We start from the raw sequence: 12,713 nt of genomic DNA on the forward strand, positions 1-12,713 counted from the left end.
AAAAGCCACCTGTGGCCATGTCCCAGAAAGAAAAGGGAAGATAGAAAAGGGGGAAGGCAAAAACAGAACAATGTACCAGCTGGATTTGTATTTTTTGGTGTGGCTGCCGGTGACTTTCTGAATGAGTGTCCTCTGGGTGCTTTGGTTTCCTCCCTCTGGGAGAGAGTGGCATGGACGTAGAGTGATTAGCACTGCTGCCTCACAGCACCAGGGACCCAGGATCAATTCCAGCCTCGGGTCACTGAATGTGCGGAGTCTGCATGTTCTCCCCCTACCTGCGAGCGTTTCCTCCGGGTGCTCTGGTTTCCCCCCACGGTCCAAAGGCTGACCATGCTAAATTGATCCCAGTATCGGGGCATTACCAGGATAAACATGTGGGGTTACGGGAATAGGGCCTGGTTGGGATTGTGGTTGGGGCAGTCTGAATGAGCCGAATGGCCTCCTTCTGCCATCTTCTACGATTGTATGAAATCCCCCGAACCTAAGGGATTATTTAGCGTGGCTAATCCATTTAACCGGCACATCTTTGGAGTGTGGGAGGAAGCCGCAACATGCGGAGGAAACCCGTACTGATACAAGGCAAACGTGTAAACTCTATACAGTCGCCCGAGGCCGGAATTGAACCTGGGTCCTTGTGGTCCTGTGAGGCAGCAGTGCTAACCATGCTAATACCGTGCCACCCAATCGGTTTGAAGATGCCAGAAAAGATGTGCCAAAGTGTTGTGGCGCGGGGAGGATTATTGTGAGTGTTGGTACGGGGCAGAAGGTGGGGTGGTGTAGAAACAAGGTGAGGGGTTATGGGGTGCTACTGCTGGCAAAGTCAGCAACTTGATATCGAATTGTGTACGTATTAAAGAATTTTCAAAGCTCAGCTTCAAGCTGCATGTTTGCACAAGAGAATTGACAAACCGTTTTAGCCATTTTGATGAGATTAGTAATGTTTGCATTTACTGTATAAATTGTTTATATCAAATCATGCTTCCTTGTCTAGAAATTATCCAACGATTTACAGACTGTCGAGATATTCTATGTGTACATTCCCCTGCTGAAGCAGGAAAACATTTGTACATGAGAAATAGAAGGCCATTCAGCCCCTCAAGCCTGACCCATCGCTTGATAAGATCATGCCTGACCTGATTGTGGCCTTTACTCCTTTATAGTAAGATAGAATTAGTGAAAAATAGACTTGAATGTAAACTTGAACTTTAATATTTTCTTAGAAGTACACGTGTAATACTTGAAGCAATACATCCATGAACTAGGGTCTAGCTGGCAGTGTGAATTAAAGCAGTGGGCGGGATTTTCCACTGAGGTGGTGGGGTGGGGTGGGGGAGGGGGATCTTCTGGGCCTGCCGAAGGTGACCCCATCCATGGCAGGTTCCCCCATCCATGGCAGCATGGGCGAGACATGCAAAAAGCCACGTTCATAAGCGGGACTGGAAGATCCCTCAGCAAGCAGTGTCTGTCACCGGGAAGCACGCCATATAGGGGGGGAGGGTCAAATTTCATACATTGGAGGCAATTTTGAGCCTGCACTCACTATCCGCGGGAATGGCAGCTTGTGGTCAAGATCCGCAGAGACTTGAAAAGCGCCATTTGTACCGGGGAGTTTCTAAGTTCCGATCTTCCAGCACCTTCATAGAATCATAGAAACCCTACAGTGCAGACAGAGGCCCTTTGGCCCATCTGGTCTGCACTGACTACAATCCCACCCAGGTCCTACCCCCATATCCCTCCACATTTACCCGCTAATCCCTCTAACCTACGCATCCCTAGATACTAAGGGGCAATTTCTTAGCATGGCCAATCAACCTAACCCGCACATCTTTGGACTGTGGGAGGAAACCGGAGCACCAGGAGGAAACCCACGCAGACACGAGGAGAATGTGCAAACTCCACACAGACAGACAGTGACCCAAGCCGGGAATCGAACCCAGGTCCCTGGAGCTGTGAAGCAGCAGTGCTAACTAACCACTGTGCTACCGTGCCGCCCAATGCTACTGTGCCGCCTCACCAGCAGAACAGCGTAAGAGATGCAGGGCCTCATTGAGAGATCATTTTAACCCATTAACATGTCACTAGCGAACGCTCTCTCCAGGAAACTCCCCTCCCTCACCAAACATTCAGCAGGTGCCAGCGTGACATCACAGCAGCGCCATTTACAACGGGTGCACCTTGATATGAACCTATCCTGGGGTTCTCCCCAGGGGCGTAAATGTGAGTATAGTCCCCCTTCCCCCCACCCCCCCAAGTGAGTGGTACATAGCAAGGCAGTGGCCTGTGAATGACCTCTGGCACCGCCCCTTGGCACAAGTTGGCACAGCTAGGTTGACACTGTGCCCATGCCAACCTGGCAGTGCCACCTGGAAGTGGCAACATGAGTCAAGGCACAAGTACCAGTGGGAGCCTCATGGGGAAGGAGGAAAGGGGCAGATGACTGGGGGAAGGGAGGGGGAGGGAGCCGCTGATCGGGGTGGGGGGAGGGGGCAGAATAGAAGTGTTGGCTCCGACTGGTGGGGGTGTGCGGTGGGGGGAGGTGGGGAGGTGCGGGGAGCCCCTGAGGCCTCCGTGTTGGGCTGGGGGAAGATTTATTCCCTTTAAAGATGGTGGCCCAATCTGAGTGGAGCTGGGTTTTGCTGACGTGCTGGGGCACCACCCAGTGTATGATGGCGTGGAACACGCACGTTGATTTTTTTTTGGTGGAGTGTCTTACGATCTAGAAGGAAAGCCAGAGAGCAACATAGTGCCCCCCCAATTGTCCATTGCGGCTTCAAACATCAGTAGGAAACCTAAGTTAGCAAAACACAGGGGCTTGGGAATTACAATGAAGGGCTTTGCTTCACTGAGCAGACTCTTAAGCTGGTTAAATGGATGCTCTTAAAATCTTTCGGTTCTTAGAACCTTCTTAAAATGTTCACTACCTCACTCCAGGAAAAATAGCCTGGAAATTACCACAAATAGTGGTCAGCACAGCAGAAGTATAGCATTTTTATAACATCCTGGTACACCAGTCACTGAAAGCAAGTGCACAAGTGGAACAAGCAGTTAGGAAGACAAATGACATTGGCCTTCATTGCAAGAGGATTTGAGTATAGGAACAAGGATGCCTTACTGCAGTTGCTTTGGTGAGATAGCACCTGGAATATTGTGTGTAATTTTTATCTCCTTACCTCAGAAAATATACATTTGCCATTAAATGCATGCAGCAAAAATTCACCAGGCTAATTCCTGGGATGGCAGGATTATTGTAAGAGGAGACTTTGGGTTGACATTCACGGGAGTATTGAAGAGTGAAAGGGGATCTCATTGAAATTCTGACAGGGTTGGACAAAATAGATGCGGGAATGATGTTTCCTCTCGCTACGGGATTGGGGGGGAGGGGAGGTGGTGGTGGAGTGGGGAAGGAGTTGGAATAGACAGTCACGGTCTCATAGTTCTGAGATGACAAGAAATGTCTTCATTCAGAGGGTGGTGGACCTATGGAATTCTCTACCACCGAAGGCTGAGGGGCCATGTCACTGAATATATCTCAGAAGGAAATAGATAGATTTCTAACCTCTAAAAGTGTAAAGGAGCATGGGATCATGAAAGGCACGATATAAATCCAAGTCTTTCTTTCTTCTCCTTTTGCAGGGTGGCATGGTGGCACAGTGGTTAGCGCTGCTCCCTCACAGCACAAGGGATCCAGGTTCAATTCCCAGCTTGTTTCAGTGTTTATGCGGAGTTTAGCATGTTCTTCCCATGTCAGCGTGGGTTTCCTCCAGATGCTTCACTTTCCTTCCACAGTCTAAAAGTTGTGCTGCCTAGGTGCATTGACCATGCTAAATATTCCCTCAGTGTCTCTGGACAGGTGCTAAAGAGTGGCAATTTAGAGGATTTTTACAATAGTTCACAAGTTTATAAGTAAGAGGAGCAAAATTAGGCCTTACAGCCCATCAAGTCCACTCCACCATTCGATCATAGGTGACATGTTCTTCATTCCCATTTTCCTGCCTTCTTCACATTTCCCTTCAGCCCATTGCCAATTAAAACTCTATCTAACTCCTCCTTAAATTTACTCACTGTCCCAGCATCCACTGCACTTTGTGATAGTGAATTCCATAAATTCACAACCCTTTGGGAGAAATAGTTTCTCCTCAACTCTGTTTTAAATTACCACATCTAATCCGAACACTATGACCTCCTGCCTGGAATGCCCCACCAGAGGAAGCATCCACTCCACATCTCCATACCTCTTATCATCTTGTACATCTCAATTTGATCTCCCCTTCTCTTCCAGAGAATAGAGACCTGAACTTCATAAGACAAACCACTTCACTGCAGCGTTAATGTAAGCCTACTTGTGACACGAATAAATAAACTCTTCGAACAACAAAACCTCAGCCCTCTGTCATCCTTTTCCATATAGCTCCACTTCCAAAAAGCTTGTTCAACCTCTGTGGGAAATCATTTTCACTCCAGTTAACAGGGAACAATCTCCCCCTCAGCCAGACCAATTTGGTACTTTCCCATCTCATGGGCTAAGCAATTGTATGATACTGGCATGATGTTGACAAATCTTCTGGAATTTAAATATAAAACATTCTGCCAAACTTACGAATTGTTCCCTGAGACCCATCTTCTTTTCACAGGAAGTCCATCTTCTTTCTTCAACAATGGGGCAGTGATGTGGGCCACCTTTTAAATGTGGCACCCAGACGAAGAGAAGGGCCAGAATTTTCCTGCCATTCCTGCTCTGCCGCTGCTGTAAGCGAGGATGGAGAATTTGGCACTCAGCCAAACCTCCATTCACTGCAGCGGAGTCAGAGAATCCCGCCGGTGTGAATGGCTGGAGAATCCCTGCCGTGGGGTGGCACGGTGGCCCAGTGGTTAGCATTGCTGCCTCACAGCACCAGAGACCCGGGTACAATACTGTTCATGGGTGACTGTCTAAGTGACAGATTTAGGACTGAATTGAAGATTCGGTTTAGGACTGCCCAGTGAAGCAGTTGAGGCTACCTCTTCGAATGTTTTTAAGGCAAAGATAGATAAATTTTTGAACAGTAAAGGAATTAAGGGTTTTGGTGGAGCTGAGTCCACAAAAAGATCAGCCATGATCTTACTGAATGACAGAACCAACTCCAGATAGCCCACCCCTGCTCCTGGTTCTTCTGTTCTTCTATCCTTATGTTCTTCTATGTGCAGTTTGCAGATTCTCCCTGTGTTTGCGTGGGTTCCCTCCAGGTGCTCCCATATTTTACCAGGGTTAGGTGGATTGGCCATGCTAAATAGAACATAGAAAACAGAACGTTACAGCGCTGTACAGACCCTTCGGCCCTCAATGTTGCACTGACCTGCGAAAACAATCTAAAGCTCATCTAACCTACACTATTCCAATATCATCCATATATTTATCCAATCATCATTTAAATGCCCTTAATGTTGGCAAGTCCACTACTGTTGCAGGCAGGGCATTCCACACTCTTACTACTCTCTGAGTAAAGAACCTACCTCTGACATCTGTCCTATATCTATCACCCCTCAATTTAAAGCTATGTGCCCTTATGCTATCCATCTCCATCTGAGGAAAAAGGTTCTCACTGTCCACCTTATCTAATCCTCTGATCATCTTATGTGCCTCTATTAAGTCACTTCTTAACCTTCTTCTCCAACAAATACAGCCTCAAGTCCCTCAGCCTTTCCTCATAAGACCTTCCTATCATACCAGGCAACATCCTGGTAAATGTCCTTTGCACCCTTTCCAATGCTTCCACATCCTTCCTATAATGCGGCGACCGGGACTGTACGCAATACTCCAAGTGCGGCCACACCAGAGTTTTGTACATGACGTCATGGCTCCGAAACTCAATCCCTCTACCAATAAAAGCTAACACACCGTATGCCTTCTGAACAACCCTATCAACTGGGTGCCAGGGCAAGAATTGTCCCTTTGTGTCAGGTGGATTAGCAGGGTAAATAGATGAGGTTATGGGGATACAGCCTGAGTGGGATTGTGGTTGGTGCAGGCTCGATGTGGGAGAGTCCAAAACTAGAGTCCAAAAATATAAAATCGTCCTTTATAGGATTAATAAGGAATTCAGGGGAATCCTCTCAAGGCAGAAATTGAGTGGAAGGTAGAACTTGCTTCCGCATGTGTTAGTTGAGGTGAATAACGTAGATGCACCTTAGAGGAAGTTATCTAATCACATGAGGGAATACATGTATAGAAGGAAATTTCAGTGGGATTAGATAAAGAAGGATGGGAAGAGGCTGGAATGGAACATAAACACCACCATGGAATATTGGATCAGGTTTAGATCATTTAACACTCTAAGAATGTTCCACCATCTCATGAGATTATGGCTAATTTGTCCCTCAATACTCACCCTTGCCCCATATCCCTTAATATCTTTAGCAAACAAAGATCCATCAATCTCTGTTTTAAAATTAACAATTGATTGAGCATCAATTTTGAACGAGAGAAGCCCAAAGGTTCACCATCCTTTGTGTAAAGAAGTGTTCCCTAATTTCATTCCTCTAGTGCGCCAGTGCTTCTCTTGGCCTGAATGTCCTATGCTTCTAACATTTTGCAATAGCAAGGATGTATTTAAGGAGAAGAAAGGTATGTACATGAGGGGGAAAGCACTCCACGAATATGTGGATGGAGTGAAGTGAATTAAAGTGGGAGGAGACTCAAGTGGGGCCTGGGTATCAGCATAGATCTTTTAGGCTTAATAGTCTATTTCTGTGCTGTAAATTCAATGTAATTATATACATCGATTAACCTCACCACATTCACCGAGTAATTACTTCATCAAAGAACTCTAACAAATTTGTCAAGCATGATCTCCTTTCCGTACCAATCCTCTCTTGTGCATTGCTTCTCAAGATGCTTCATTAATCTTCCCTTCAGTAGAAGCCCTACTGTTTTACCAGGTACAAATGTCTCGCTTGTTACCTTTGATTTCATAGTGATATTTCTGCTTCAGAGAACTACCATCACTCCCTTCCTTCTCCAGTCCTCAGGCATTGCTTCCTGATTCCGACGATTCCCAACAGGTACCTGCCAAGGCATGAACAAATTCATTGGCCATTCTTTTTCTTCCAAAACCTTGGTGTTTGAACCCAGCTGTTCCCTTTCCACATGGTATCTGGTTAATCCTTTCGTTTCTGGTGCAGCCAGGAACTATCATCCTTGTAAATTCACACCTCAATATATGTCAAGATTAAGCCAAATTTCCATGGTGCCTGTGAAATCACAGCACGGATTCCAGTTTTCTTCTTAGGAAACAAGGCATTTGTGCGCAGAACTTTGAAGCATCTGTTACTTCCAGTTCTTCGGTCTTAGCTTTTTCTTCACTTAGTTTCCACATCAATTTATACAAAGACAATTACAGCACAGGAACAGACCCTTTGGTCCTCCAAGCCTGCACTGACCATGCTGCCCGACAGAACTAAAACCTCCTACTCTTCCAGGGACGTATCCCTCTATTCCCAACCTATTCATGTATTTGTCCAGACACTCCTTAAAACTCACTGTCGTATCTACTTTCACTACCTCCCCCGGCCGTGCTCGGGCACCCAACATCCTCTGGGTAAAAAATCTGCCTTTAAATCTTGCCCCTCATACCTTAAACCTGTGCCCCCTAGTAATTGACTCTTCAACCCTGGAGAAAAAGCTTCTGACTATCTACTCTGTCTACGCCCCTCATAATCTTATAGACTTCTATCAAGTCACCCTTCAACCTCCGTCATTCCCATGAGATCAAACCAAGTTTCTCCAATCTCTCCTCATAGCTAATGCCCTCCATACCAGGCAACATCCTGGTAAAACTCTTCTATTCCCTCTCCAAAGCCTCTGCAGCTTTCTGGTGGTATTTCAATCAGAATTGAACACTATGTTCCAAATGAGGCCCAACTTCTGTAAAGTTGCAACATGACTTGCCAATATTTAAACACAGTGCCCTGGCCGATAAAGGCAAGCATGCTGTATGCCTTCTTGACTACCTTCTCCACCTGTGTTTCGGTGACCTGTGTACCTGTACACCCATTTGCCTATCAATGCTCTTCAGGGTTCTGCCATTTACTGTATATGTCCTATCTGTATTAAATCTAACAAAATGCATCACCTCACATTTGTTATTTTCTCTCCGTATTAGACCTTCCAAAATGCATTATCCCACATTTGTATTATCTCTCTCATTCCATGTAACATATAGCAGCATGGGGATCTGGGTTCAATTCATGGCTTGGGTCACTGTCTGTGCAGAGTCTGCACATTCTCCCTGTCTGCTTGGGTTTCCTTCAGGATCTCCGGTTTCTTCCCACAACCCGAAAAACATGTAGGTTAGGTACATTGACACAACTGCCAGAGTGTGGAGACGAGGAGATTTTCACAATAATTTCATTGCAGTGTTAATGTAAGGTTACTTGTGACAACAATAAATAAACTTTAAAACATGGGTTTTATTTGACCTTCCCTTCATTCTCCTCTGTCTATCTACCAGTGAAGGCTGAATTCATACGCAGAGGCCGGAATCTTAGCACTGTTCACTCTGGCATGATTTTCCCATCCCATAGGAACATAAAATATAGGAGCAGAATTAGGCTATTTGGCCCATCTACTCCACCCCGCCATTCAATCATGGCTGATATGATTCTCATTCCCATCCTCCTGCCTTCTCTCCATAACTCTTGATCCCCTTATTGATCAAGAACCTATGTATCTCTGCCTCAAAGACACTCAGTGACCTGGCCTTCACAGCTCTCTGTAATGAGTTCCATGGATTCAACCCCTCTGGCTGGAGAAACTCCTCCTCATCCCATCACAATGAATGGAGATTTGGCTGGCTGCCAAATTGTCTGACCGCGCTGCAATGGGTGCATGGCTTGAACGGCCAGTAAGATCACACCCAGAAAGTAGTGCAGTTATTTTTCTGGAAGAGTGTGAGGTGAATTGGAGGTCGGGTGTTGGGGGGGTGGTGGGTGGGTGGGTGGGGGGGGTGGGGGGGTGCGTTGGGGGTGGGGGAGGTGGTGGGGATGGTGTTGCGAAGGGAAACAGATGGGACTCTCCAGGTGCTACATGGGAGGTGGACAATGTCTGGTGGAGGAGTCCATCATCGATCTCTTGCAAGAGGTCGAAGGTTTTTCAGTCATTGTGTTGAAAAGACAAAAGAGGCCATGTTTGGTGTGGCACGTGGGAGAGAACGTTCAGAATTTTGACTTTGAAATCATCTTAAGAACATAAGAAATAGGAGCAGGAGTAGGCCATCTAGCCCTTTGAGCCTGCCCCGCCATTTAATAAGATCATGGCTGATCTAAAGTGGATCAGTTCTAATTTCCTGCTTTATCCCCTTAATTCCCTTGTCTGTCTAAAACCTATCTACCCGTGACTTAAATATATTTAGCGAGGCAGCCTCCACCACTTCAACGGGCAGAGAATTCCAGAGATTCACCACCCTTTGAGTGAAGATGTTCCTCCTCAACTCCAATATAAACTGCGCCCCCCCTTATCTTGAGGCTGTGCCCTCTAGTCCGGCTATCCTTTCTAAGCGAAAGGAAGAAACGACCTGATACATTTACATCTCAGAATTATTATGGCGTGTGCAATAATATTCAATCTCCATAAGTAGTGGCAATACTTCACCATCTTTTGGTGAAGAAAGCAGTGGAACATCCTCTAAATTAGTTTGGCTGTTAGGCCACCTGATTAGGTTTCCTAGGATGGCAACGACTATGCTTGTTAAAGTACATCATTGGCTGAAAATCACTTTGGGAAACTTTGAGGTGGTAAAAGCTGCTGAATAAATGGGAATATTTTCTTTCTATTTGATCATAGAATCCTTACAGTACAGAAGGAGGCCATTCAGCCCATCAAGCCTGCAGCAATAACAATTTCACTCTATTCCCATAACCCCACGTGTTTACCCTGCTAATGTCCCTGACACTCAGGGGCAATTTAACATGACCAATCCACCTCACCTGTACATTTTTCAGACTGTGGGAGGAAACCGGAGCGTCCGGAGGAAACTCACAAAGCACAGGTAGAATGTGCAAACCTGATATGAAGGGAGAAATTTACTCTTCATTGCTGTATCTGGTAGAATGCTATTTTACAGCATCTCAAGTTTAGTTTCACAATCAAATTAGGGTATATGGGACAACAGGGGGAATAGAGAGTTAGGTCAAAGATTAGCCATAATCGATTTGAATGGCAGGGCAAGCTCGAGAGAATAAGTGGTCTACTCCTGTTCTAATATCCCTATGACTTACAGAGAAGTATTAGTAAGTGCAGTGTGTTATTTTAAGACAACAAGCAAATGGTGGTTCCAAGCACCAGAAGAAATTGAGTGATAGTAACCTATTTTTATATTTTGTCCATATGTCTGTTCCACTGGCTTCAATGGAAATGACAATCAGTCAACAAAAATAAAAGTAAAGTTGATTTATTAGTCAGAGGTAAGGCTTACATTAACACTGCAATGAAGTTACTGTGAAATTCCCCTAGTCACCACACTCTGGCGCTTGTTTATGTCAATGCACATAACCAGCACGCCCTTCAGTCTGTGGGAGGAAACCGGAGCACCCGGAGGAAACCCACGCAGGTATGGGGAGAATGTGCAAAGTCCATACAGACAGTGATCCAAGCCGGGAATCGAACAGGGCCCCTGACGCTGTGAGGCAGCAGTGCTAATGACTGTGCCACTGTGCTACCCTCAAGTAACATGCAAAATGGGCTACCAATGGAATATAATCCCTTCATAGATGGCATGGCGGCACAGTAGTTAACATTACTGTCTTACAGTCCCAGGGACCTAGGTTTGATTCCTGGCTTTGGTCACCATCTGTGTGCAGTTTGCACATTCACCACGTGTCTGTGTGGGTTTCCTCCGAGTGCACCGATTTCCTCCCACGGTCCAAAGATGCGCGGGTTTGCTGGATTGGCCGTGCAAAATTGTCCCTTAGTGTCGGGGGCCTAGTTAGGACAAATGTATGGGGATAGGGCCTGGGTGGGATTGTAGTCGGTGCAGACTTGATGGGCTGAATGGCCTCCTTCTGCATTGCAGGATTCTATGAACTTGCCTGTTGAGTTCTTGCTAGGAAGTGAGTTACTACATTGGCACAGCAGAATGCAAAAGCACCTGCTGTTCCGCACCTAGGGTTTCCTGTCTAGTTATCTAGGAAGTGCCACTGTGGAGAGATTCTACAGTTGACAATGAGCAAGTGGGGGAGGTGAGGTATTCAAAGCAAGGTCACCAACCTCCCGGCTCTTTTCATGTGTTTGCTGAGAGCAGCTTACAGTGTAGAATTGACAATTGTCTGGTAGCTGATGGCTTTCTTTCCTAAGGGTAGAAAGGAAGAACCACCAGAGAAAACCATTCTTTGATGCAGGGATACAAAACATCACCTGAAAACCACTCAGACGACAAATGAGAAGAACAATGATACTATATTTCACAAACCTCAAGTGCCACATGTTACAATAACAATTCAGATATAGTCTATTTTTAAAAATGCACAAGTGATTGCCACATCTATAAAAACTAATGTTCATTATTCTGAGACATACAAAGCATGGCAAGTTATGCTGCACAGACTAATTAGGTCATGTGCGTAATCGGTCAGAAAAGATTTTTTCCATCTGCTTCCCCTCATTAAATATTGAAAAGCCAGACTCGGAGATGGGAACTGATGGAAGTGTTAGTGCTTATTTTGTTTTTGAAGTGCTGTGAACCGGGTCTGTACCATCTGTGCTTGCCACGCACCCAGTGTCTCACCTACTAAAACTGCCACCTTCCTTCGCTGCTCCAGAAGCACACTCACTGTAAAAAAATAAACAGTGAGCAGTGTGGACAGACTTGAAAACTGAAAGTTGCTGCTTAAGTGACATTTTTAATTCACAACGGTTTAAAGGATATCAAAGAATTTGGTGCAGAGGAATGGGAGGTTTTTGAAGATATGGCTTGTACCTATTATGAGGCAACAGGGCAGCCCAGTGGTTAGCACTGCTGTCTCACAGCACCAGGGACCTGCGTTCAATTTCGGCCACTGTCCATGCGGAGTCTGCACATTCTCCCCGTGTCTGCTTGGGTTTCCTCCAGGTGCTCCAGTTTCCTCCCACAGTCCAAAGGTGTGTGGGTTAGGTTGATTGGCCATGTTAAATTGACCCTAGTGTCAGGTGGATTAGCAGGGTAAACGTGTGGGATTATGGGCCTGGGTGGGATTGTGGTCGCTGCAGACTCAATAGGCTGAATGGCCCCCTTCTATATTGTAGGGATTCTATGATTCTATTAGATTGGAAAAGGTTTAGAAAAAAATTAATGGGAGTTAAAAATTATGAGGGGTTTCTATCAAATTGATAAGGTGGAACTGGCCGAAACTCTACCACCAGAACGGAAATCTCTGTTGGCCTCAGGCGGGATTTTATGGACGTCACCCCAATGTTTCCTCTATAGAAGTTTTAATTTTATTTATTATTTTTAAATTTTATTTATTTAGTGTCACAAATAGGCTTACATTAACACTGCAATGAAGTTACTGTGAGAATCTCCTAGTTGCCACACTCCAGTGCCTGTTCGGGTACACCGAGGGAGAGTCAGCATGTCTTTCAGACTGTGGGAGGAAACTGGAGAACCTGGAGGAAACCCACACAGACATGGGGAGAACATGCACATTCTGCACAGACAGTGACCCAACCCGAGAATTGAACCCGGTTTCTTGGTACTGTGAGGCAG

The 12,713-nt window shown here is 45.8% G+C and overlaps 1 protein-coding gene across 1 annotated transcript in view; it reads left to right on the top strand.

The window, feature by feature from the left end:
* The window catches only part of gpm6ab (glycoprotein M6Ab), a 240,743-nt gene that overhangs the window by 37,275 nt on the left and 190,755 nt on the right, over positions 1-12,713 (top strand). The window lies entirely within an intron of this gene.

Source organism: Carcharhinus amblyrhynchos, chromosome 5 (genome assembly GCF_965287045.1).
Source record: "Carcharhinus amblyrhynchos chromosome 5, sCarAmb.v2.hapA, whole genome shotgun sequence".
Lineage (NCBI taxonomy): Eukaryota > Metazoa > Chordata > Chondrichthyes > Carcharhiniformes > Carcharhinidae > Carcharhinus > Carcharhinus amblyrhynchos.